The sequence below is a fragment of the Prionailurus viverrinus genome, chromosome A1 (assembly GCF_022837055.1).
Source record: "Prionailurus viverrinus isolate Anna chromosome A1, UM_Priviv_1.0, whole genome shotgun sequence".
NCBI classification, from domain to species: Eukaryota; Metazoa; Chordata; class Mammalia; order Carnivora; family Felidae; genus Prionailurus; species Prionailurus viverrinus.
Window position 1 is genome coordinate 175140050 of NC_062561.1, and position 27899 is coordinate 175167948.

The 27899-nt window shown below is 39.6% G+C and overlaps 1 protein-coding gene and 1 pseudogene across 1 annotated transcript in view; both read left to right on the plus strand.

The window, feature by feature from the left end:
• Positions 1 to 27899, plus strand: part of THOC3 (THO complex subunit 3) — a 190342-nt gene that overhangs the window by 18227 nt on the left and 144216 nt on the right. The gene's annotated exons all lie outside the window — the stretch shown is intronic.
• LOC125164595 (density-regulated protein-like) lies at positions 4472 to 5048 on the plus strand (annotated as a pseudogene).

Genomic DNA, 27899 nt, shown 5'->3' on the forward strand with positions numbered 1-27899 from the left:
AAGACTAAAAGTAACCTTATCTTAACAGCCAGCCCCTCAAGGTCCTGAAAGCCTTGCTTCCCAATTCCTTAGAAACTTACTTTGTCTCTATCTCCCTCCCTCCACAAACCTAAAAATATATAATCATTCACTCCTCACAGCCCCAGTTGTGCAGCTCTTTCTGCCCACGGGTCCTGTCCCTGTGATTTAATAAAATCACTTTTTCACACCAAAGATGTCTCAAGAATCCTTTCTTCGCCATTTGCTCACGAACCTCATCACTAGATTATCTTGAGAAAGTGTAAAGCTTCCTTACTGGCAGCTAGCAGCCAGGCCATGATGCTCTCAAAAGAACATAAACAAACTCACTAGAATATAAGTAAGATGTACACAAGGCCACTCTGTGACCATTTCTAGAACAAGACATAAAAACAATAAAATATCCTCTACTTCTGACTTAACTGACAGCTGCTCCTTTACCAATGACAACAGGGCCTTGCTTTAATCCTCCTACTTCCAGATAAAAATTGTTCAGCTATCCAGCCACTAAATTTCCCCAACTTTTTGACAACCTTCAATCCATAACTGGTCCTTACTTCTTAGACTTTTCAGGGAATAATCTAGTACAAGTCCAAATAGTATGAGAAACTCCTTCCAAGGTTCTCTTGCTGAGGCCTCTACAGGTTCCTCTGGAGTACTTTCTCCCTTGCTGTGGGAAGGTAAATCTAACTTTTTTATTACGGATATGTTCCTGGAGGCCTTTGATCAGCCGGCTTTATTTAAAGCAATCTTGTCAAAGTTTATCGTCCATTTGGATTTCCTCTTTTTTGGGGCATTCTCCCAGTTCAGTGGGTAGTTCTGAAATTTTCCCTTTTGTTTGAAAGTCAGTCCCATTATTTACCTTCCCCATTCTTCTCTAGGAGCCATAGGTGCTACTTCTTAGAAGAGGTAAGAGATATGGATTATTATTCGAGTTGGATCACTGCGGGTTTGATGGCATTATCAAGAGTCTTCAGGATCTTATTAATTCACCAGGAATGCTACTGGGAGCTAAGCTAAGTTGGATCTCTCCATTTGCTTCAGACTCTTCAGGTTATTTTCTTGGCCACCAGTCTAGTTTGGCTAATGTTGATGACGTGTGTGTATACCATTTATGCTCATTTCATTAGGTATTAAGGGAGAAAATTAATCTTAACTCGGAAGTCTGACATTTATATTAGATTTTGCTTTACATATTCATAAACTCTGATGTGAGATACATAAAAATTCAATACTTTTTGTTAATTGTTCTTTTATTGATATGAAACACCACTACTTGTCTCTTTTAGTGCTTTCCTCTTGAATTCTACCCTTTGTTACATTAACATTGTAACATACATAACATAATCTTTTGTTTGGTGTGCTGGGAAAATATTTTGATACTTAAACCCATGTGTTTTCATCCAGTATGTAACTCTCTATTCAGATGACTAGACTCTGAGTCATCCTCTGCCTTAAGGGAGGTTGTCCCAATAGAACCAGAATACAAAAGAGGCAAATTCTTGGCTTGCGAATTTCAAAGCTGGGGCCTAGGTGTAAGACACCCGGAGCCAGTTTCCTCCCCCTCACTCAGAGGAGAGAAGAACCAAGTCATCTTCTGTCTGGTCTATGCTATTTTCTTAGGTGTTACTTCTCTCTTTTGTGGGATGTGTGTGTGTGTGTGTGTGTGTGTGTGTGTGATTTTTGATGTTAGTTTTCCTCAAGTGTTTTGTCATTCTAGGTTGAGTGTTCATCTTAATTTTTGACGTACCCTTTTAGCCTATTGTGAGTGCTGAATCTGTTTATCACATCTTTTTTTTTTAATACTTATTTTTGAGAGAGAGAGAGACAGACAGACAGAGCGTAAGCAGGGGAGGGGCAGAGAGAGAGGGAGACATAGAGTCCCAAGCAGGATCTAGGCTCTGAGCTATCAGCACAGAGCCTGATGCAGGGCTGGAACTCACAAGCTGTGAGATCATGACCTGAGCCAAAGTTGGACACTTAACCTCCTGAGCCACCCAGATGCCCCTGTATATCACATCTTGTTGCCAGGAAAGAATTTGGACTTGTTGCTGGATGGGGTATATTCTTCAGTATCTAGAATGAGAACTGGGGACAACCATATTATTACCATGGGCACTACAATGCTTTGCCTCTTTTAGGTGCTTCTATTGACATTTCTTTTACTGCAGTTGCTTGACAAAAGCTGGGGAAGGTTACCTTACCAGTTGCCCATGTCTTATTCTGATTTCCCCATATCCACTGTCTCTCAGGCTGGAGAAACTTAAAGTTGCTCTCACCTTTTGCTTCAGTTTTTTTCTCTGCAGACTACTCAGCCTAATCTGGAGCCAATGCAGAGTTAGTTAGGGGGTATAGTCCCCCCCCCCCCCACCTTAACCCTGCTTTTTGTCAGGGTTGGAAATGCACAGTCTGGGATGCTTCCGACCAGAGGAAGGACTAAGATGCTGAAAGAGTCAGTTTTTATAACTGAACAGCATCTCCTCTGGCCCAGTTCCATGCTTGAGCAGTTCCAGGATCTGGATCCCCTGGGTATTCTGGAGGGTTCTTGGATTTTGTTCCAAATCCCTTCTCCAGCTCCCTGGGGGCTGGGGGACTCTACCCAGTGCTTCAAGTGTGCAGAATGTGCCTTATTTTGATAAGATATGTTTTCCTGGGGGAAGATCAGGACTGGACACTTCCTGCTTTGTCCCTGACTGTTTCAGGTGGATTTCTGAAACTGGTAGGCAGATATGACTTCCAACTAAGTTGGTGCCCACCTGTGTCCATTGCTCTTCTCTTTAGGAGACCCTTGCTTTTTGGTTAATGGGAGCTGCTGCTGACACTTGGGCAGCTTTTTGTTTGGGAAGTTAGCAACTGTAAATAGGCAAGATGGGTAACTGTAGGCCTTTCCCCAGGGCCAGGTATTAGCATTGCAAATATGGCTCTTCAGTTCTAGTTAGTAAGGTGATGCCCAGGGAGAGAAGGAATTGTGCCAACTAAAGATTCTTTCTTATTTATGATTTTCCCCACCAGCAGGAGGTTTTCAAAGCACTGCATCTGTTTTAGAAGGCTCTGTGCTTATTATCATTATAATAATTATTATAATCATAATGTGAATTTAAATTTCATTCATAATCTCAGGTGTGCATAAAATGTAATTTTATTTATTTTTAGTACCTCTTCAATTTCTGACTCTGCATCCTCATTCTGCATAATGGAAGACAACTCCTTGCCAACTGAGGTTGGACCCCAGTCATCTTGGTCAGCCTCTGCTGACAAACTTGGACATTGTCCAACTCCCCCAGGTTCAGTGATGGCCTTTACTGGAGCCTGCTTCAAACTTTGTTCATTGCCCTATAAAAGAATTTTGAACATCTATGTAACTCCTTGCTCAATTTTTAGTTGACATTTAAACTTTTCATCATAAATTCAAATCGTTATAAAAGATTTATTAGCATACTGCATATATTGATATTTAAAAATCGAACTATTGGGGCGCCTGGGTGGCGCAGTCGGTTAAGCGTCCGACTTCAGCCAGGTCACGATCTCGAGGTCCGTGAGTTCGAGCCCCGCGTCAGGCTCTGGGCTGATGGCTCAGAGCCTGGAGCCTGTTTCCGATTCTGTGTCTCCCTCTCTCTCTGCCCCTCCCCCGTTCATGCTCTGTCTCTCTCTGTCCCAAAAATGAATAAACGTTGAAAAAAAATTAAAAAAAAAATCGAACTATTATCCCATACTTTTAAATATATATACATACTATAACAATTTAATTTAATTTAATTAAAAATACCTTAGGGGCACCTGGGTGGCTCAGTCCATTAAGTGTCCAACTCTTGGTTTTGGCTCAGGTCATAATCTCATGGTCATGAGATGGAACACCAAGTCAGGCTCCGCTCTGGTCATGGAACCTGCTTAAGATTTTCTCTCTCTTTCCCTCCCACCCTCTCCCCTGCTCATGTGTATGCTCATGCTCCCTCTCTCTCTCAAAAAAAAAAAAGTTAAAAAAAAAACCTTAATATATTGGGGTGCTTGGATGGCTCAGCCAGTTGAACATGTAGCTTCGGTTCAGGACATGCTCTCTCGGTTCATGGGTTTGAGCCTCGCCATCCGGCTCTGTGCTGACAGCTCAGAGCCTGGAGCCTGCTTCACATTCTTTGTCTTCACCTCTCTCTGCCCCTCCCCTGCTTACATTCTCTCTCTCTCTCTCTCTCTCTCTCTCTCTCTCAAAAATAAATAAAACATTAAAAAATTTTTTTAATACCTTAATATTTTAAGAGGAGGAACCAGGTAAAGATGCCTGCTTTCACCACTTTTGTTAAGCATTATACTTGAGGTCCTATCCAGAGTAATAAAGCAAGGCAAAGAAAAATAAAAAGGTTGCAGATTGGAAATAAAGAAGTAAAACTGCCTTGAGACGGGCTTTCAGGTGGCCCTGGTCGGGGAAGAGGAGTTGCATATATCGCTTCAGCTGGCATTTTGTGAGATGGCTGCTGATATTTCTGAATCCAGTGGGCATGATTGCAAAGGAGAGCCGAGGGGCAATACCAAGTTACATGCACACTACCCACTTTGAGTCCTCTACTGTGGAGTCTGTTCATTACTAACAGAGTACTGTGAATATATGCCTGATGTCGCTAAATGTCGACAGTGGTTAGAGAAGAATTTTCCAAGTGAGTTTGCAAAACTTACTGTAGAAAATTCGCCCAAACAAGAAGCTGGAGGCAGTGAGGGTCAAGGCGCAGCAGGGGAAGAAGAAAAGAAGAAAAGCAGAAGAGAGGTGGAAGGGGTCAAATAAAGCAAAAAAAGAAGACTGTACCACAAAAGGTTATGATAGCCAAAATTCCCAGAGCAAAGAAGAAATGTGTAACCAGAGTATGTGGCCTTGCAACTGTGAAATTGATCTAAAAGAAGCACAAAGATTTTTTGCTCAAAAATTCTCCTGTGGTGCCTCAGTAACAGGAGAGGATGAAATCATCATTCAGGGAGACTTTACAGATGACATAATTGATGTCATTCAGGAAAAATGGCAGGTAGATGATGAAGAAATTTTTGAAAATTTCTTTCTAGGGGCGCCTGGGTGGCTCAGTTGGTTAAGTGTCTGACTTCGGCTCAGGTCATGATCTCACGGTCTGTGAGTTCGAGCCCCGCGTCGGGCTCCGTGCTGACAGCTCAGAGCCTGGAGCCTGCTTCGGATTCTGTGTCTCCCTCTCTCTCTGACCCTCCCCTGTTCATGCTCTGTCTCTCTCTGTCTCAAAAATAAATACACATTTAAAAAAAACTAAAAAAAACCCCAAAATTTCTCTAGATTTAATGATTTGAACTGAGAGTTGATATGGCCAAAGGGAGAGAGGCCTTTTAAAAAATGTATATTTATCCTACAGTGAAACTGTAGACTACCCTCACCCTTGGCATTTTCACCATTCTGTTCTGTATAAGGCTGCTTGTTTTTTGTTTTTTTTTTAATTGCCAAAGTCTAATAAACAGGGGAGACTGTCATGCTTATGCATGAAATAGAATTTAGTCAAATAAAAATTTTTGGTCATTTGGTATTGACTTTTCTCTTTCTCTTTTTAACTTTTTATTTTTGAAAAACACTAGATTTTTTTGTGCAAAGCCTTTCTGTTTACTATCTTAAAATAATCATGATTTAATGAGTTAATTTTCTTAAAAATAGTCATGATTTAATGAAATCATGATTTAAAGCTGAGTAATGGTTTAAAGAATTTGAATTTTGGCTTCATCACCATTAATGATTATCTCCTTGCTTCTTTGGTGTGATAGTTTTGAGATGCTTGGGCATCTAATAGATTTGTGGTTGAATTTGCTTCATTGTTACCAAACAAGTCCACTTTGTGGTCACATTAACTTAACGTTGGTAGGAGTTGTTCAGTTCTGGAGATTATTTGGTAAAGTATACTAAAGCCTTAAAACCATCTGTAGTCTAACCCAGTAAGCCACTTAGTTGACATTATCCTAAAGAGAGATGTCACCCACACTTGCTTAGAACTGTGTGTGAGGGTGTTCATCACAATGTTACTTATAAAGAAATAGCAACTGATATAAATGAACAATTGGGAAATGGTTAGAGAATGATGGTGTACCACATGGTAGAATTTTCATATATTTTTAAATATTTTCCAAGGATACTTTGGAAACATGTTTGATGATGTTAAGTAGGGGGTCGGATCCCAAATCTGTTTTATGCATTATTATCACCATTGTTTTGAGTGAAAGACCATTCAAAGATGCTGCAAGTTCTTGTTCTAGCTATAAATTCTGAGAGTAAAATTCTACCCAATTGAAAAGAATATACACCCATGCTGTCTCTCTATATATAGGTAGTCTGGGAAATAACAATTGAAATGAGTCTTTCTCAAGAGAAACAGTGACAATGAATTTTAATGAATGCACTAAATGAATTTAAACTTTGTTTTTATAAGGGTCTTAACTCAGGTGCTACAAATAGAAAAGAAGACTCCTGGTATTTTAAATTGTTATAGACACCTTTAAGAAATTTAGAACCCATTGTTTATTGCCCTGAAAATTACAACCTTGAATGAATGAGTGGTTTTTTTCAATAATTAAAATCTTAGAAAAAATGTGTAATAAAGATGCAAATTAAGAAAATGAAATTCTGCATTAACTGTGAATTTTACTAAATATGAGTATCTGATGAAGCAAATTTATCCATCAAGACCATTTGGTACGTGTTGTATATGTATTCTGTTAGTGTTGGAAGATGTCTATGTGCCTGTATCAACCATGTGACTTCATGTAAAGATTCTAAATGTTCACAGTTCTTGGCAAATGCAGTTTTAATCCATATAAAGCCAGTAGTGGATGTTACTGCAGGATAGGGTAATGGAGGGTTAAAATTGTCCTAGTGTAAACAAACAAGCAAAAAAAAAGAAGTAAAACTGTCTTAATTCACAAATGAAGACCACTCAAGTGAAAATAGGCTATTTATTCAGAATTTGTTATAGCAGATAGCCACAAACACTTGACTTTGGGAGAGACTAAGAGTCAGGCAGGGGCCAGGAAAGTTTTCTAATGAAAAAAAGGGAAAGCTTTCAGCATGCACTGATTGAAGGCTCTTGGCATGGGGAAGCTAGAGATGGGTTAACCAGAAGTCGGCATCTTATGTGATGGTTTGGGGAGCATATTTATCTTTTTCTCATTGGTCTTGAGTTAGACGCAAGATAAAAGAAATAGGGAAGTTGGTTGTCACCGATCGAGTTCTGACCATTCTGGGTTGATTGCTTCAGAGGTTGTAATTTGGCTTCCTAGAGTGGTTGCTGCAGGGGTTGTGGGTCAGAGTTCTGTTGTTATATATGGTCTGGCTTTTGTCTGTTTGTATATCCAGTCACCCAGACAACATGAACATATATGTAGAAAATCCAGAGGAATCTACAAAAACACTTTAGAAATAATAAGTGAGCTTAGCAAGGTCTCATGATATAAGGTCATTACATAAAAATTAATTCTATGGATAAATTCATAGAAATAGAAGCAGATTAGTGGTTGCCAGGGGCTGGGAGGGTGGAAATGGGGAGCGACTGATAATAAGTATGGAGTTTCTTTTTTTTTATGTAGGCTCCATGACCAGTGCAAAACTCAACATGGGCTTGAACTCAAAACCCCAATATCAAGACCTGAGCTGAGATCAAGAGTCAGATGCTTAACTGACTGAGCTACCCAGGCACCCTGAGTATAGAGTTTCTTTTTGGAGTGATGTAGATGTTATGGAATTAGATAGTGATAATGACTGCACCACCTTGTGAATATACTAAAACCACTGAACTATATTCTTTAAAAGGGTGAATATTATGGTATATTATGGTATGTGAATATTATGGTATGTGAATTATATTTCAATAAAAAGCTTTAATTGTATTTATATATAGTAGCAATAAGCAATTGAAATTGAAAATGTAAATAAATCACCTATAGTAGCATCAATAGATATGAAATACTAAGGGATAAATTCAACTAAATATGTGCAAGACCTGTACACTGAAAACTTTAAACAGTGTAAAATTTCAGAGAAATTAAAGAAGATGTAAATAAATGGAGAAATAAACTATATTCATGAATTCAAAGGTTCAGTATTATTATGGTGTCAGTTCTCTGCAAATTGATTTATATAGAGTCAATGCAGCCCTAATCCTGGCAGGCTTTGTTTTGTAGACTAACTAGCTGATTCTAATACGATTCAGAGGAGAAAGAACAGTTTTGAAGAAGAAAAGTTGGAGGATAGAGGGATCTGCATACACCCTGCCAGGTTCTACTACTTATTAGTTGTATGTCCTTGATCAAGCCTTTTCACCACCCTGGCCTTGGTTTCTTGATCAGTGAAAAGGGAATAATAATAGTATCTAAGACTTACATAGGATTTCTGAGAGGATTAACTGAGATGATACATATAAAGCACTTAGGAAAGTACTTGGAACATAGTAAGCCTTCAAATGTATTGTTACTGTTGTTATCTCTTCCTTGAGCAGGCTGGGCATTCAGGGGATGTACAGGGGAGCTTCTGGAAACCCAAGCGTTCTCCCTGCCTCCTTGCCCAGATGTAGCATGCTGCCCTTTTTACTGCATGCCCCTGTCCACTGGTACAGGGGACATCTATGGGGTACTACTCTCAAATGCCAGACTAGAGGTGGTACACTTGTCTTATTCTTGAGTCCCTCAAATTTCAGTCGGCATTTTGTTGCCTTCCCCCTCTGCCATAAACCTACATATAGGGAAGCTGGTGTGGAGCTTGAAGCTACTATGTTGCTTCTCATTTTCTTTGTCTTCTACCCATCTCACATCTGTGGAACTTTGTAGTCTTAGGCTAGGAAGAAAACCCAGTTTCCCCTATTTGCATGGCCTCAAAAATGATTTCTGTCTCTCACCTGTTAAACATTAGGAAGTGGTGCCTTTGTTCAACAGGGCAGTCATTAGCTCAACATGCTAATTTTTAAAAAACTGAATTGAAAGTTTACATGTAGTGAAATGTGTAAATCTTAACAGTATAATTCAATGAAATTTGACAACCAACACACCAATAAAGATACAGATTTCCACTGCCCCAGAAAGTTCCTTCTTGCCACATTATAGTCAATCCTCAACCACCTTTTCCTAATAGAATACCACTGTTCTGATTTTTATTGACATTGACGGTTCTAGCTCCTAGATAAGGCAACTATATCAGGTCGGAGGGAGCAATAAGCCATCTAACGTTTTGAAATAACCACAACAGGGGCACCTGGTTGGCTCAGTCGGTTGAGCATCCGACTTCAGCTCAGGTCATGATCTCACAGTCTGTGAGTTCGAGCCCACTTCGGGCTCTGTGTGGACAGCTCAGAGTCTAGAGCCTGCTTCAGATTCTGCGTCTCCCTCTGTCTCTGCCCCTCCCCTGCTCATGCTCTGCCTCTCTGTCTCAAAAATAAATAAAAACATTAAAAAAAAAAAAGAATGAAATAACCACAACAAAACTACCACTACTATTACCGTGAGCCTTTCTTGATATTCTGTACCAGTCACTTCAAAAAGCACTTTATGTGAATTAGCTCATTTAATCCTCAGGAGAACTCCTGTGAACCAAATCCTATTATCATCCCCATTTCTCAATGAGAAAACTGAGGCTGTGAGAGTTAAGCCGCTTGCCAGGCATCTCTCACAACTATTAAGACCTAGAACAGAGATGAAAATTTCGAAGGAATTTCAAGGCCAATTCTCTTTATGATGGGGACACATGTTTAGAACTTTTATACAATTCAAAACTTATCCATTCTTGAGTTAACTGATGTCACTGTACATTTGTTTTAAGGCTTATTTCTAAAAATCTCTTAGCGTGATTTATACTCTACAGCAGAGTGTACTCTTCTAAATTGTCAGCTTGCTATATCATGATGATTGGCCTTCCTCATGAGGTTTTTATCATCTTGCAACATTTAGGGGGCATCTTTCATAGCTATGTAATTAGAATTATTACCTAACAAAATATCACCTAACAAAGTATTTAAAGGACAGTGTTATGATATTACACTAGAGATGATATTACATTAAAATAACAAGTGAATGTAAAGTGGACACGTGAAAAATCTAACTTGGAGAAATTTCCCGAAGCATATAAAAGCTATAGTTTTTCTTTTTGCCAGCTGAAGGATGCCCAATTTGGCAACTACATAAGTACAGTATACAATTCACCTGGGCTGCTGGTTTTGAAATTACGAAATTCTTGGCAGATTTTTCAAATTGGGGGTGGTGTGGGGATTGCATTGCTTCTATTTTCTGCATATAGCGAGACTTCATTAATATTTTAACTATGGCACTATTTCAAATGTGTGTCATTTTTTAAAAAGTTTGTTCATTTTGAGAGAGAGCGCATGTGAGCAGAGGAGGGGCAGAGAGAGAAAGGGAGAGAGAGAATCCCAAGCAGGCTCTGTGCACTCAGCACAGAGCCTGATGCTGGGCTCAATCCCATGACCCTGGGATCATGACCTGAACTGAAATCAAGAGTCGGTTGCTTAATGGACTGAGCCACCCAGGCTCCCCAAAACTCACTGTTTAAAATTTTTTTCTTTTTGGGGCGCCTGGGTGGCGCAGTCGGTTAAGCGTCCGACTTCAGCCAGGTCACGATCTCGCGGTCCGTGAGTTCGAGCCCCGCGTCGGGCTCTGGGCTGATGGCTCAGAGCCTGGAGCCTGTTTCCAATTCTGTGTCTCCCTCTCTCTTTGCCCCTCCCCCGTTCATGCTCTGTCTCTCTCTGTCCCAAAAATAAATAAATGTTGAAAAAAAAATAAATAAAATTTTTTTCTTTTTAAACTGAGAATAAACTGAGGGTTGATGGGGGGTGGGAGGGAGGGGAAAGTGGGTGATGGGCATTGAGGAGGGCACCTGTTGGGATGAGCACTGGGTGTTGTACGGAAACCAATTTGGCAATAAATTTCATATTAAAAAATTTTTTTTCTTTTTAAATGTTTATTTATTTTTGAGAGAGAGAGAGAGAGAGAGAGAGAGAGAGAGAGAGAGAGAGAGATTGAGAGAATGCGAGTGGGGGAAGGGCAGAGCAAGGGAGACACAGAATCTGAAGCAGGCTCCAGGCTCCGAGTTGTCAGCACAGAGCCCAACGCGGGGCTTGAACTCAGGAACTGTGAGATCGTGACCTGAGCCGAAGTCAGATGCTTTACTGACTGAGCCACCCAGGTGCCCCAGAAAGTCACTCTTTTAAAGTGTACAATTTAGCATTCTTATATTCTTTTTTTTTTTTTAATTTTTTAACGTTTATTTATTTTTGAGACAGAGAGAGACAGAGCATGAACGGGCGAGGGGCAGAGAGAGAGGGAGACACAGAATCGGAAGCAGGCTCCAGGCTCTGAGCCATCGGCCCAGAGCCCGACGCGGGGCTCGAACTCATGGACCGTGAGATCGTGACCTGAGCCGAAGTCGGATGCTTAACCGACTGAGCCACCCAGGTGCCCCACATTCTTATATTCTTTATAGAGCAGTGCTCCATCACTACTATCTCCCAGAATTTTTTTCATCACCCCAAAAGAAATTCTGTTCCTGTTAGTAATCATGCCCCATTTCCTTTTTTTCAGTCCTTACTGACTGCTAATTTATTTTGTGTCTCTGTGGATTGGTCTATTGTGGACATTTCATGTAAGTAGAACTACACAATATGTGACCTTTTGTGTCTGGCTTTTGTCAGTTAGCATTATGTTTTCAGGGTTCATCCACATTGTAACATGTATCAGTACTTTGCTCCTTTTTATGACTAAATAATATTCCATCATATTGATACAGCACATTTTGTTTTTCTGTTCCTCAATGATAGACATTTGGGTTGCTTCTATTCTATTTCTTCTTGAGTCAATTTTGGTAGTTTTTCCATTTTGTTTCATCTAGGTTGACATGACTTGTTGACATACATAGTATTTCCTTATAATTCATTTTATTTCTGCGAGGTCAGTAATGATGTCCCCTCTTTAGTAATTTGAGTTTTCTTTGTCTCTTTTTCTTGGTCAGCTAGCTTTACTTGTCAATTTTATTGGTCTTTGCAAAGAACCAACTTTTAGTCTCATTGATTTGCTCTATTGTTTTCTATTCTCTATTTCATTTATTTTTTGCTCTAATTATTATTTATTTCCTTCTGCTTGCCTTAGGTTTAGTTTGCTCTTCTTTTTCTAGTATTTTAAGGTAGAAAGTTAGTTGAGGTTTTTCTTATTTTTAAATATATATATTTATAGCTATATAAATTTCCCTGTAAGCAATGCCTTAGAGGGAATGTATGGCATAGATTTTGGCATGTTGTGTTTTAATTTTCATTTATAGCTAAGTATTTTCTAATTTCCCTTGTGACTTCTTCTTTGACCCATTGAGGTTTTTTTAAAGGAGTGTGTTGTTTAATTTTCACTTGTGAATCCCAATTTTTTCCCTGTATTTCTAATTTTATTCCATTGTAGTCAGAAAACATACTTTTAAATTTGTCCAGACTTGTTTTATGGCCCAACATATTTTTTTTTTTATCCTGGGTAATATACCATGTGCACTTGAGAAGATTATGTAATCTACTGTTATTGGATGAATGTCCTCTATGGATACCTGTTAGATATATTAGCTTATACTGTTGTTCAAGTCTTCTATTTCTCTGTTGATCTTCTATCTAGATGTTCTATTATTCAAAGTGGAGTATCAAAGTCTCCAACTATGCATTCAATTGTCTGTTTATCTCTTCAGTTCTTTCAGTTTTTACATTATGTACTTGGCCAATAATCCTCTTTTGTTTTTAATGAACTTACCTGTACTGTAAATTTGTGGTAATGAACAGACTGATGTTATTTTGAGGTTATGTTGTTCTTACTTTTTGATAGTCATCAATCCTTTCTTCAACAAAATGATGAGAATAGTAAGTGGTGACAGTATATTTATATTAAGTGTCCTCAACTTGGCAAAATGAAAGTTGACATCCCTATGCCTGTGCTCTTCCTTTTTTTACTTTGTTTTAAAATATACAGTAGAGTAGCTTTTTAAAAATGTGTAGTACTATCGGTTTTAATAGATGAACAGATCCCTGAAACCACCATTGTAATCAGAATCAGAACAGTCCTATCACTTTTTTTTATGGGTTGAATTATATCCTTCCCTCTGCAATCCCCACAAAGATATGTTGAAGTCCTAACTTCCAGTACTTGTGATTGTGACCTTATTTGGAGTCTTTGGAGATGTAATCAAGTTAAGATGAGGCCATTAGGATGGGCTCAAATCCAATATAAGTGGTGTCTTTTAAAAAAGAGGAAAACACCAGGATGAAGGTCATGTGAAGAAAGAAGCAGATATTGGAGTTATGCTGTCACAAGCCAAGGAATGCAAGGATGGGACTACTAGGAACTGGAAGAGATAAGTAAGGTCCTCTCCTACTGGTTTCAGAAAGGAGCATCACCATGGTAATACCTTGTTTTCAGATTTCTAACCTTCAGAACTGTGAGAGAATAAATTTTGGTTGCTTTAAGACAACCAATTTTGTGGTACTGTGTTGTCAGCCCTAGGAAACTAACACATGCCCCCAAACACTCCATTATGGACTTCTTTATGGAGATAACCTCCCCTGATGCCAACCTGGCCACCACTGAAGTGATATCACCAGTAGTTTGTCTTATCACATATGTCATATAAATAGAATCATGTTGTTTATAACCTTTTGAGATGGGCTTTCAAATAGCATACCTTTGCGATTTATCTAGGCACTATTGATACATACCGAGTTATATTCCATCGTGTGAATGTACCAGTTTATTCATTCACCTAATTGAAGGGCATTTGGATTGTTTTCAATTTGGGCAATTATGAATACAGCTGCCTAAACTTTTTTTGGGAAACATTAGTTTTCATTTCTCTAGGGTAAATGCCCAAGAGTGGGATTGTTGGTTCATATGGTAAGAATATTTTTAGATTTATAAGAAACTACCAAACTGTTTTCTAGATTGACTGTGTCATTTTGGATTCCCACCTGCAATGTATGATGGTTTGACTTGCTCTCCTTTGCATCATTGTCAGCACCTGGAATTATAAGTACTTTTTATTTTAGCCATTCAAATAAATGTGCAATGGTATGTATCATGTTTTTTTCCTAAGTTTATTCATTTTCTTTTGAGAGAGAGGGAGAGAGAGTGCATGTGTAAGTGGGGGAGGGGCAGAGAGAGAGACAGAGGGAGAGAGAGAATCCCAAGCAGGCTCTGTGCTGTCAGTGTGGAACCCAGTGTGGGGCTTGATCTCATGAGCCCAAGATCCTGGTCTCAGTTGAAAATAAGAGTAGGATGCTTAATCGACTGAGCCACCCAGGTTTCCCAACATCATCGTTTTAAATTGCTTTCCCCTTAATGGCATATGATGTTGAGTGTCTTTTCATATGCTTATTTTCTATTTGTATATCCTATTTAGTTAAGTATGTGTTCAAGTGTTTTGCCCATTTTTAAGTTGAGTTGTTTTTGTTTTGTATTGGGACTTCTTTATATATTCTGGGCATAAGTCCATTCTTTTTGAGTATGTTATTTGCAAATACTTTCTCCCACTCTGTAGCTTCTCTTTTAATTTTAAACAGTATTTTTATAAAACAAATACTTTTAATTTTAATGAAGTCTGATTTGTCAACTTAGTCTTTTGTGAATTGTAATTTTGGAGTTAAAACCAAGAATTATTTGTCTAATCCTACCTCATGAAGATTTTCTCCTATGTTTCATTCTGGAAGTTTTATAGTTTTAGGTCTATGATCCCTTTTGATTTACTTTAGTATCAGGGGTAAGGTTTAGGTTGATGTTCTTTTTTTTTTTTTTTTTATAATATAAATGTCCAATTGTTCTAATGCCATTTGTTGAAAGAAGTATCCTTTCATCTTTAATCGCCTTTGTGTCTTTTCAAAAATCAGCTTGCCATATTTGTGTGGGCCTATGTCTGAAAATATGCTACCAGAAAGGCCATATATTGTATGATTCTATCTGTGTGTACTCCCTTGGCAGTACCATTCTGTCTTGATTACTGTAACTGTATCGTAAGTCTTAATATTGGCTAATGTGGTTCTTCCAACTGTATACTTGTTTATCAAAATTATTTTGTTTTTTCCTACTTCCTATGCCCTTCCAATTAAATTTTAGAATCACTTGTTTATATCTACAGAAAAAATCCTGATGGGATTTTGATGGGAATTCTGTTAAATGTATAGGTCAGCTTGGGAGAATTGATATCTTTATTATGTTCAGTTTTACAATCCATGAATATAGTATGCCTCTCCATTTATGTAGGTTTTTAATTTATTTCATCAGCATTTTGTAGTTTTATCTTGAACATATTTTGTTAGTTTATACCTAATTATTTCATGTCAGGGAGGTTTTATAATGATATTTAAAGGAATTTTATTTTGTAATTACTCAATGCCAATATATATAATGTAACTGATTTTATTTATTTATTTAATTTATTTTTTTTAAGTAATCTTTACACCCAACATGGGGTTCGAACTCACAACCCGGAGATCAAGAGTCACATGGTCACCAACTGAGCCAGCCGTGCACCCCAAGATATAACTGATTTTATTGTGTTTACTAGATATTTACATGCAAAATAATGGATTTGGACCCCTATCTCATATCACACACAAAAATTAACTCAAAATGGATCAAAGACCTAAATAGGATAGCTAGAACTATGTAAGTCTTAGAAGAAAGTATCTTCGTGAACTTGGGTTAGTTTTTTTTAGGCATGACACTAAATTCACAAGCAACTAAAGAAAACAAGATATGTTGGACTTTATATATGATAAGGGCATAATATCTAGAAAAACCAATTGCAGCATCTTTTGTGCTTCAGTAGACACAAATAAGAAGGTGAAATGAAAACCCATAGAATGGGAGAAAATATTTACAAATATGCAATCGAACATATGTCTCCAGAAAAATGAATGCTCATAGTAGCGTTATTTATAATCGTCAAAAAGTGAATGGGGAGCCTATTTGGCTCAGTGGTTAAGTGTCTGACTCTTGATTTTGACTCAGGTCATGATCTTGTGGTTTGTGAGTTCCAGCCCCACATTAGGCTCCATGCTGGTATTGTGGGCCCTTCTTGAAATTCTCTCTCTCTGCCCCTCCTCTGCTGTCTCTCTCTTTCTCAAAATAAATAAATAAACTTAAAAAAAAAGTGAAAATAACTCAAATGTCCATCAACTGATGATTACATAAATAAAATGTGGAATATCCAGGGGATACAGTGGAATATTATTTAGCCATAAAAGGAAATAAGTACTGATACCTGCTACAACATTGATGAACCTTGAAAACATTGTCAGGAGAAAGAAGGCTGCATATTGTGTGATTCCATTTACATGAAATGTCCAGTTAAGGCAAATCCAGAGAGACATAAAGTAAATTAGTGGTTGTTGGGAGGAGGGAATGAGGAGTGACTCTGTGTAGGTAAATGGTTACTTGTTGGGGTGATTTCTGAAAGTATTCTGAAATTAGACAGTGGTGATGGTTGTACAACTTTTTGAACATATTAAAAGCACTAAATTACATACTTTAGAAGGTGAATTTTATGTTATATGAGTTATATTTAAATAAAAGATTATGCCACTTCAAAAACACGTTTTAAAGTAAAATATATTTGACAAGACAAAGGTGAGTGTGTGCTGCATGCTGGGATTTTCAGTGTGTTGGGGGCACAGTGTGGCTTTGCAGTCCTCTGCCTCACTTTTGGGCACATGTATTCACATGGAGGCAGCAGGAGAACAGGCTGTGAACCACAGTGATTTTTTTTTTCATTCTTTTCTTTTTTTTTAATTTTCTTTTTTATTTTTTAAAATTTACATCCAAATTAGTTAGCATATAGTGCAACAATGATTTCAGGAGTAGATTCCTTAATGCCCCTTACCCATTTAGCCCATCCCCCTTCCCACAGCAACCCTCAGTTTGTTCTCCATATTTATGAGTCTCTTCTGTTTTGTCCCCCTCCCTGTTTTTATATTATTTTTGTTTCCCTTCCCTTATGTTCATCTGTTTTGTCTCTTAAAGTCCTCATATGAGTGGTCTATGATTTTTGTCTTTCTCTGACTGACTAATTTCACTTAGCATAATGCCCTCCAGTTCCATCCACGTAGTTGCAAATGGCAAGATTTCATTCTTTTTGATTGCCGAGTAATATTCCATTGTACATATATACCACATCTTCTTTATCCATTCATCCATCGATGGACATTTGGGCTCTTTCCATACTTTGGCTATTGTTGATAGTGCTGCTATAAACATGGGGGTGCATGTGTCCCTTCGAAGCAGCACACCTGTATCCCATGGATAAATGCCTAGTAGTGCAATTGCTGGGTCGTAGGGTAGTTCTATTTTTAGTTTTTTGAGGAACCTCCAAACTGTTTTCCAGAGTGGCTGCACCAGCTTGAATTCCCACACAGTGATTTAAAAAAAATGTTTCAATAAATAAAATATTTATTTATTTTGAGAGAGAGTGAGTGTGTATGAGTGGAGGAGGGACAGAGAGAGAAAGGGAGAGAGAGAATCCCAAGCAGACTCCATGCTGTCAGCACAGAGCCCAGTGCAGGGCTCTATCCCACAACTGTGAGATCATGACCTGAGCCAAAACCAAGAGTTGCATACTTAACTGACTGAGCCACCCAGGCGTCCCCCACAGTGATTTTGTTGACCACGTGCTCCTTGTGGTGGTACTGGTGGCAATGGAATTCTGTCTCTGGGCCAGAGCAGTCCAGGTTCAATGGCCTCCTGGAATTCAGTGACTTCCAGCCTGTTCTGCTAAATGCTTAGGATTCTGGAGCTGTTCTGGGTGCATAGCAAGGCATGAGCGTCCCTGGCATACGGTATATGTGCTGCCATGAACCCGTCTGGCCTTGGGGTCCTTGGACAAAATGGCCTGTGTCTTCTTGCTGGACAAGGACTTGTTGGTGAGCTGTCAGGGCTCAACCCAAGCCAGAGAGAAGGGAGATGGAGAAGTGTAGTGTGCTGGTAAGGAGAGAATGGTGATACAGAAGAGGATGGGATGAAGAAGGGAGCAGGAATGAGGAAAGGGGAGGAGAAGGGGTGAGGAGAGAGGGGGTGTAGGGATGAGGAGAGGGGAGGGGATAGAGAGTGGTGGTGAGGAGAAGGATGGGGGCGAATAAGAGGGCGGGGCTGAGAAGAAGTAGAGGAGTGTGTGACAAATGCAGTTAGAGTAGGGGTATATTTTCACACTTACTGGGAAACGTATAGCCAGGTCATTGCATTTATTAGTGAAGATTAGCTAAAATTTTTAAGTAAAAAATTTAAAAAGTATTGAATGAAGAGGGGTGCCTGGCTGGCTCAGTTATAGAGCATGCAACTCTTCATCTCAGGGTTGTTAAGTTCAAGGCCCACGTTGTGTGTGGAGCCTACTTTAAAAAAATTACTGAATAAAGAAAAGTATAGCTGATGGTGGTTAGGGCAAAAATTCTGAAGATGGTGTGTGAATGATTAATGCCTGTGTAAAAGATAGAATAAGTGGTTTTGGGGTCAGACCTCATTACATATTTTTGCTCTTCCACTTAACAGCTTTGACACTTTGGCTGGTCTCTCATATCTTCCATTTTCCTATTTATAAAATGGGGTTAAATATATGTCTGGGATTTATTGTAAGGACTAAAGGGAAAATTTGTAGGTGAATGTGCTGGACTCTTGTGATCCATAAATGGTAGTTCCCTTCTACTGACTAGGACCATCTTGAATGAATCTTTGAAGAAGATAGCTCTAGTCCTTTCCCTAGGATAGCAAAGTCAACTTCATTTAATCTACACATTTCTCCTCTGTTGCTTTATTTTCCTTATAATGTACCTTTTGAAAAATCCAGACCATTTGACCTATAGAGCTCTCACTTCCTGCTGGCTTGCATTTGATTCTATCTTATGCAAAGTGAAGGATCCTCTTGGCTGGTCCTGGGGGACCCCCTCTGGGTCTTTGGACCTGACCTGCCTATGTCAGAAACATTGAACATTTTAATATACTTTTCTATGCATGTATTTTAAAAAAAATTTTTTTTAACCTTTATTTATTTTTGAGACAGAGGGAGACAGAGCATGAATGGGGGAGAGTCAGAGAGGAGACACAATCGGAAACAGGCTCCAGGCTCTGAGCTGTCAGCACAGAGCCCAATGTGGGGCTTGAACCCACGGACTGCGAGATCACGACCTGAGCCGAAGTCGGACGCTTAACCGACTGAGCCACCCAGGCGCCCCAATGCATGTATTTTTTTAATGTTTGTTTATTTTGAGAGAGAGAGCATGTGAGCAGGGGAGGGACAGAGAGAAAGATGGAGAGAGAGAATCCCAAGCAGGTTCCACACTCGGTGCAGAGACTAATGCAGAGCTTGAACCTATGAACAGTGTGAGATCTGAGCTGAAACCAAGAGTTGGACGCTTAACCAACTGAGCCACCCAGGTGCCCCTATATATGTATTTTTGATGTAGTTAGAATCATATAGTAGATATAATTTTATGTACTGCATTTTTTTAAGTTAACAACACACTATAAATATTTTCTACTTTAATCTTAATCATAATCCTGATATTGATAAATAGACAGCTGAAGAAATAATAGCTTGCAGAAAAATCATATATTATTTCGATGAATGAGAGAAATAAAATATCGGTTAAAAAAATGAACCAATCTATTTGCAAGGCAGTGTGATTTAGTGGAAAGAATTAAATCATTGGGGGCAGATGGAACTTATTTCAGAGTGCTGACTCCACTAGAAAGCATGACTTTAGTTAAGTCGCCTATTTATAGTGAGGTTGAAATTAATGTTTTACCAAACACTAATTAAAGAAGGGCTGAATAAATATGGAAACATATTGCGTTCATGCTGGAAGACTCAATATTGTTAATTCTCCCTAACTTGACCTAAAGAATTAAAGCAATCTCAACGCCCCAGAAAGCTTCTATAGAGTGAATATGCTCCCCACTCCCCCACAATTCATATGTTGAAACCTAATGCTTGGGGCGCCTGGGTGGCGCAGTCGGTTAAGCAACCGACTTCAGCCAGGTCACGATCTCGCGGTCCGTGAGTTCAAGCCCCGCGTCGGGCTCTGGGCTGATGGCTCAGAGCCTGGAGCCTGTTTCCGATTCTGTGTCTCCCTCTCTCTCTGCCCCTCCCCCGTTCATGCTCTGTCTCTCTCTGTCCCAAAAATAAATAAACGTTGAAAAAAAAAATTAAAAAAAAAAAAAAAAAGAAACCTAATCCTCAGTGTGATAGTATTTGGCAGTGAGGCCTTTGGGAAGTGATTAGGTCATTAGTGTGGAGCTCTCATGAATGGGATTAGTGCCCTTACAAAAGAGACTCCAGAGGGCTCCCTTGCCTCTTCTGCCATGTGAGGATACAGCAAGGATACGGCCATCTGTGAAACTGGAAGCAGCTCTCACCAGACATTGAATCTGTAGGTGTCTTGATTGGACTTCCCAGCCTCCAGAAATGAGAGACATAAATTTCCGTTGTTTATAAGTCACCCAGTCTGTGATGATCTGCTAAAGCAGCCTGGAAGGACTAAGATAGCTTCTTTGTAGATATAGCTGATTCTAAAATTTATATGGAAAGGAACTTGAAAGCCAAAACAGCTTTGAAAAAAGAACAGAATTGAAGGATTTCACTACCTGTTTTTAAGATACACCGTAAGGCACCAGTGTGATATTGGTGAAAGGAAAGTCACATAGACAAATGAAATATATATGCAATATGAAATCATAAATAGGGTCAACTGATTTTTGACAAAAATAGACCCTCATAAAGAGGATCAATTGATTTTTGATAAAAGTACAATAGCAGTCCAATGGACAAAGGATAGACAGTCTTTAGCAAATGGTGCTGGACCATTCACATGCAGAAAAGTAAGCCTTGACCTACACCTTATGTTGCATACAAAAATTAACTTGAATTGAATGATAGACCTAAGTGTAAGACCTAAAACTATAAAATTCTTAGAAAGCAACAGGAAAATCTTTTTCCTGTTGAGTTAGGTAACTATCTCTTAGATATGACAACACAAGCTTGATCCATAAAGAAAAGCTGATAGAGGGGCGCCTGGGTGACTCAGTCGGTTAGGCGGCCGACTTTGGCTCAGGTCATGATCTCGTGGTCCGTGAGTTCGAGCCCCGCGTCAGGCTCTGTGCTGACAGCTCAGAGCCTGGAGCCTGTTTCAGATTCTGTGTCTCCCTCTCTCTGACCCTCCCCCATTCATGCTCTGTCTCTCTCTGTCTCAAAAATAAATAAACGTTTAAAAAAAATTAAAAAAAAAAAAAGAAAAGCTGATAGATTGGACCCCGTGAAAATGGAAAACATTTGCTTTGCAAATAACACTGTTAAGAGAATAGAAACCCAGTCCCATACTGGGAGAAAATATTTGCAAACACACATAAGAAAAATCATTTATATCTAAAATACTTAAAGAACTCTCAAAACTCAATAAAACTTAACCATATCAATTTAAAAAGCAGACAAAAGATTTGAACAGACTTTTCACCATAGAGGATATAAAGATGGCAAATAAGCAACTGAAAGATGCTCAACATCATTAGTAATAATTAAGACTATGACGAAATTGCCAGTAGCCGATCCATCCAGCCCTCCTGATGGCACAGCCTGGATGGTTGGCAGAAGGACAACGCACAGCGACCCTCCAAATGGGAAGCTACTGGTATCCCTCCTGTTACTCATCATGGCCATCCCCATGGTCCAACTGGCACTGATGATTCAAAATAAACCCATGGAAGCAAACTTGGGGATATTTTGTGGGGATGACCCCCAGGACAAAAAAGAAACCTTATATCCAGCCGGTGCCACCCCTGCCTGCCCGTTCTCTACCTAAAGGAAGGATAGCCCCATATATTTCCCAGCCAAGGAGGGGGGCAAATGGGTTCAAAATCCCCACTCTGGCAACAAAGGAATGTATCCATGGATACAAGTTACTCCAACCCCTAGGCCCACTTGGCTCCCAGGAGGCATTCCAGAGCATAACTGGACCTGGTGGGTTAAGGCACAGAATGGTTCATTAGTTCCTAGGTATACATTTGTCTCTCTGGGAGCGCATAAGGTGTGGGTTCCCAGGGCCCTCTTGGCTCCCTCCTGGCACCCCAGACCAAAGCAAATACTTTTGTTCCTTGTACTGCAAATGGTTCAAAGGAACAATTAAGAAGTCATGTCCCTGTAAATGTTCCACTTGAGGTGTTGAGAGTTAGATGACCTTTCATGAAAATAGCAAAGAAACTGCTTTATACACCATAAATAAATGTAGATACATAATGAAAGTAGTATGAAGAAATCAATAAGCAAAAAGGCAGGAGGAAACATTATAAAGAAACAACCATGAGGTTCCTTAATGGGTGATTACACAAAGGAACATTTTTAGAATTAGGTAAAGCCGAGAAACATAGATGACGCACGCTACAAGGAAATTGCTGACACATATAATGCCACGCTTGCCACAATACAGTGGCCAGTCTAACACACTGCTGTTGTCTGTGTTCATTTGTTATTTTCGCTGATGCCGTTCATCCTTCGGGAACCCCTGGACCTGCTGGGGCTGGACCTCGGCACATCAGATCTTGGCAAGGAGGATGGGGAGAAAGGGGATTGCACTGTTGGTGGGAATGCAAACTGGTGCAGCCACTCTGAAGAATAGTACAGAGGTTCCTCAAAAAGTTAAAAATAGAACTACCCTGGGACCCAGCAATTGCACTAATAGGTATTTATCCAAAGGAAACAAAAATGCTGACTTGAAGGGACACACACACCCAATGTTTATAGCAGCGCTATCATCAATAGCCAGATTATGGAAAGAGCCCAGATGTCCATCGACTGATCAATGGATAAAGAAGACGTGGTATATATATCCAATCGAATATGGCAATCAAAAAGAATGAAATCTTGCCATCTGCAACAACGTGGATGGAGCTATTTTGTGTTAATGCTAAATGAAATAAGCCAGAGAAAGACAAATATTATATGATTTCACTCATATATGGAATTTGAGAAACAAAACAGATGAACATAGGGGAAGGGAAGGAAAAATAAAATAAGATAAAAACAGAAAGGGAGGCAAACTATAAGAGACTCTTAAATATAAAGAACAAACTGAGGGTTGCTGGGGGGCACAGGCTAAATGGTGATGGCCATTAAGGAGGGCATGTGTTGGTATGAGCATTGGTTGTACGTAAGTGATGCATCACTAAATTCTACTCCAGAAGCCGATATTACACTATATGTTAACTAACTTGAATTTAAATTAAAAAAAAAAAAAAAGAGAAAAGTGCATGTATGTTTAAAATCTCTTAGAACTATACATGGGAAAAAGCAAATTTCACAATTTTTTAATTTAAAAACTTTGTTATTTTTTAACGATTGATTTTAATTTTGCAGTTAAAATTTTAAAAAGAAAACTGCCTTGCTGAGTTGTGATTGGCATTCAGTAAAATATAATTCATCTGATTCGTAAGAGATGCTCAACAAACATCAGCTGCTAGTCCTGTTTTCCTGGGGAGTAGAGAGTAGGGGTTCAGAGCATAGGCTCTTAAGTTAACTGGCCTACATTCAGATCTTGCTGTGTCATCTACTGGCTTGTGCCCTGTCTGTGCCTAGTGTTCTCTGTAAAATGGAGTCATGATTGTATCTATCCTATAGGGTTGTTAAACAGGTTAAATCACTTACTGTAGGCAAATACTTAATGAATGTACACTCTTATTATTAACATGGTTTCTCTCTATTGATTTCGTAGGAGACCAGCTGGGAAGTAGTATGGGTCTCTGAACTTGGCATGCACTGGCACCACAAAAGGTCTCTGCTGGTGTTTGCCTGTGATGACAAAGATGGCAAGTATGACAGCAGTCGGGAAGCTGTAACTGTGAAGCTGTTTGGGCTTCCTAATGACTCCTGATAGGAGGACCTGGTGTAGGGAGAGGAGGCACTGGCAGAGGCCTTCCTTTGTGTATTAGTTTGGCCTTGGATTCCTGGAGTTGGCATGCGTCTTAAATATTTGTAAATTGGCTGCCTGAATATCTTTTGCAGGAGAAGGAAATTGTCAACTTCCTATTTCCCCAGCCTGAGGGAGGCCCCTCATTTGAGAATGGTGGCATAAAATTACCACAGGTCGGTGGGCTGGCTACAGCATTAGGTTCTGATAGAGGATCTCTTGAAATTCTATGCCAGGGTTTTGAGAGAGTGGTTTTATTAGTGCCTCTGACCTCTTTCCTTAGGAGTGACTTTGTTGGGCTTGCTGCTGCTTGCATATATCAAAATTCAGTGGAGTAGGTAGGGAAGGGGAGGAATAAGTATAGAGTTCTTTAAAATTTGGGGCACCTGGGTGGCTCAGTCGGTTGGCCGTCCGACTTCAGCTCAGGTCACGATCTCGCGGTCCGCGAGTTCGAGCCCCGCGTCGGGCTCTGGGCTGATGGCTCGGAGCCTGGTGCCTCCTTCTGATTCTGTGTTTCCCTCTCTCTCTGCCCCTCCCCCGTTCATGCTGTGTCTCTCTCTGTCTCAAAAATAAATAAATGTTAAAAAAAAATTTAAAAAGATATTCTCAAAAATTTTATGTATTATGTTATATAATTTATATATTATAAAATATATGTTTTATAACATATACGTTTTGAGAATTGAGCATTGAATAAAAGTGACCTAGTTCTAAGGTTTTTAAAAGTCATTACAGGGAGATTTTGTGGTTTTGCATTTTTTTTTAAATCTCAGAAATAGGGTTTAAAGATTACTATAATTCTTTCATTAGTGTTGTAACCAAGAACTCCATGAAATGCATGAAGTGTGAAATGAAGTACACGGGCTACAGCAATATTTAAAAGTTATCAGTTGTTGGGGCGCCTGGGTGGCTCAGTCGGTTAAGCGTCCGACTTCGGCTCAGGTCATGATCGCGCGGTTCGTGAGTTCAAGCCCCGCGTCGGGCTCTGTGCTGACAGCTCGGAGCCTGGAGCCTGTTTCAGATTCTGTGTCTCCCTCTCTCTCTCTGACCCTCCCCTGATCATGCTCTGTCTCTCTCTGTCTCAAAAATAAATAAACGTTAAAAAAAAATTTTTTTTAAATAAAAAAAAAGAAAAAAAAGAAAAAGAAAAAAAAAGTTATCAGTTGTTTATGTGTGTGTATGTATACCAGGCCTCATTCTATGAAGGGTTTATGATGGATTATGACAAACACTGCGGAAATTACTAAAATTCAAGTATGAAATATAAAATCAGGATAAGACAAATATAAATTAGAATAGAAAGTCAAGACTGGGGCAGGCAGAGAAATTGAAGAGAAATATGCAAAGAGTTAAGGACCTAACTGAATAATTGAATTAAAATTTTAGTTCTGAGTTCCCCTGGCAAAGTGAAGAGGGGATAAGTCAGTTAGCTAACTTTTATTATTAGGAAGAAAAACACAGGGGTGCCTGTGGCTCAGCTGGTTAAGTGCCTGACTCTTGGTTTTGGCTCAGGTCATGATTTTGCAGTTGGTGCGTTCGAGCCCCGCATCAGGCTCCATGTTGACAGTGTAGAGCTTGCTTGGGATTCTTTCTCTCCCTCTCTCTCTGTGCTTCCCTCCCTATCTCTCTTTCAAAAAAAATAAGTGAACTTAAAAAGAAAAAAAGAGGGGCACCTGTGTGGCTTAGTTGGTTAAGCATTGACTTTGGCTCAGATCATGATCTCATGGCTTGTGAGTTAGAGCTCAGAGCCTGGGGCCTGCTTTGGATTCTGTGTCTCTGTCTTTCTCTGTCACTCCCCTGCTTATGTTCTGTCTCTGTCTCTCTCTCAAAAATAAACAAATATTAAAAAAAATTAAAGAAAAACACATACCAGTTCCTAAGAGAAAGCAAAACTTTTGTTAGCTCTTACCTCCAAAAGAGATGGCTCATGTAGGTTTTTTTAACAAAAGTATTTTGGCATAAAAAAGAAACCAAAACCAAAATATTCATAGAAAAGGCTTGAAAAGGAAGATAAGCAAAAAAAAAAAAAAAAAAAAAAAAAAAAAAAGGACAAAAATTGTCCGTAAACATAACCCTATGAGATAACCACTACATTTTGTTTGTTTTTTTATTAAAAACATTTTTTTAACGTTTATTTATTTTTGAAACAGAGAGAGACAGAGCATGAACGGGGGAGAGTCAGAGAGAGGGAGGGAGACACAGAATCTGAAACAGGCTCCCGGCTCTGAGCTGTCAGCACAGAGCCCAATGCGGGGCTCAAACTCGCGGACTGCGAGATCATGACCTGAGCCAAAGTCGGACGCCCAACCGACTGAGCCACCCAAGTGCCCCAACCACTACATTTTGGCATATATCCTTTCAGGACTTTTCTTGTAATCAAATTTGCATGTAAAAATACATATTTGTTTTTTCTTCATAAAAATCTTTTGAGGGGTTGACAAAGCAAGTGTGGCAAGGTAAGTCATACAATTGTAAGCAATATATAACCAAAATGTAAGCAAAAATCCAGTAACTAGACCAAAAATCCAGTTAATAGACCATTTTCATTTATTGGGCATTCCTTATGTGCTTGGTACTGTAATAAGGACCTTAAGTAAGCTGCCACCAAGTTGTCCCAACAGATCTCTTTCAGATTCAGCATTACTCATATTTTATGGCTTCAGGCAAATTAAGTCACTCAAGGTTACACTATTAAGTGACAGTATTCAGGACCAGGTTTATCTAAAAGTCTGTATTCTTCTATTGTGATAGGTCACTCTGTCTCTGCAAATATTGCCATTCTCATTTTACAGATGGGTAACCCATGGCTCTGGGAAGTTGACCATTGCCCTAGACTAGTGAGCTATGGAGTACTCCTTCTCGGAGTCTCAGAGTACTGACTTTGCTCCTGCCCTGAGAAGAGTCCCTTCCCACCGTTGGTGAAGAATGTTGTAAACTAGCTTGCTACCACTTTATGTTGGCAGGATATTGCTGTTCAGATGCCAGGGGAACACTTATTCTGATGGTTTCTGTGAAATGTCAGTGAGAGGAAACTTGGATGTATTGGTTCTTTTTAAAAACTTTTTAAATGTTTATTTTTTTTTTTGAGAGAGAGAAAGAGCGCAAGTGGGGATCGGACAGAGAGAGAGGGAGACACAGAATCTGAAGCAGGCTCCAGGCTCTGAGCTGCCAGCACAGAACCTGACGTGGGGCTCAAACCCACGAACTGTGAGAGCATGAGCTGAGTCGAAGTAAGACGCTTAACCGTCTGAGCCACCCAGTTGCCCTGAATGTATTGGTTCTTACTTTTGCAGTTATCCACCATTCTAACAGCAAGCTGCTGTTGCTGCATTTCTGCATACGTCCCCTTGGCATTGTGACCAAATGCAAAAGGTATAACTGAACCAAAGGAGAGTTCATCTTGCTGATGAGTGGCTAGCCAATTAAAAAAAAAAAAAAAGCTGACACCAATCTTTTGCCGTGAAGAAAGATAGGGTTATCTATTGGTGTGGCACCACCCAGGAGAAGGGGGAGCTAATGCTCCAAAGTCCCGAACTCCCCAATGGCTTGCAAGTGAGGAGCTTTAAAGGCAAAAATCAAGGGTCAGGGGTTTGAGGTCAAGTGGGGGAAGAAAGAGTAGCTGAGATGGCTGGGAAAGGATTGGATGGAGAGGAGGTGGGCTTAGAGCAAGCGTTGATCACAGAGGGTGGGACTCTGGGGGTGAGGACATGTGAGAAGGGGTGCTGCAGCTTGGGGCAAATTGGAGACAGTGGCAGTGTCTTGGGACGTGGAGAAGATTGTCAGGTGGAATATGAGGGGTTTGAGTCTCTGAATGGTCAGAGACTGGGTAAATTCAAGATTGATTGACTAGTCTTTCTGGCACTGGTCCATCTGATTTCATCAAGATTGTGGTCTGGTGGTGAGTGGTTCCTTTCCCTGATCTGGTTCTGCAATGTGTGTCAA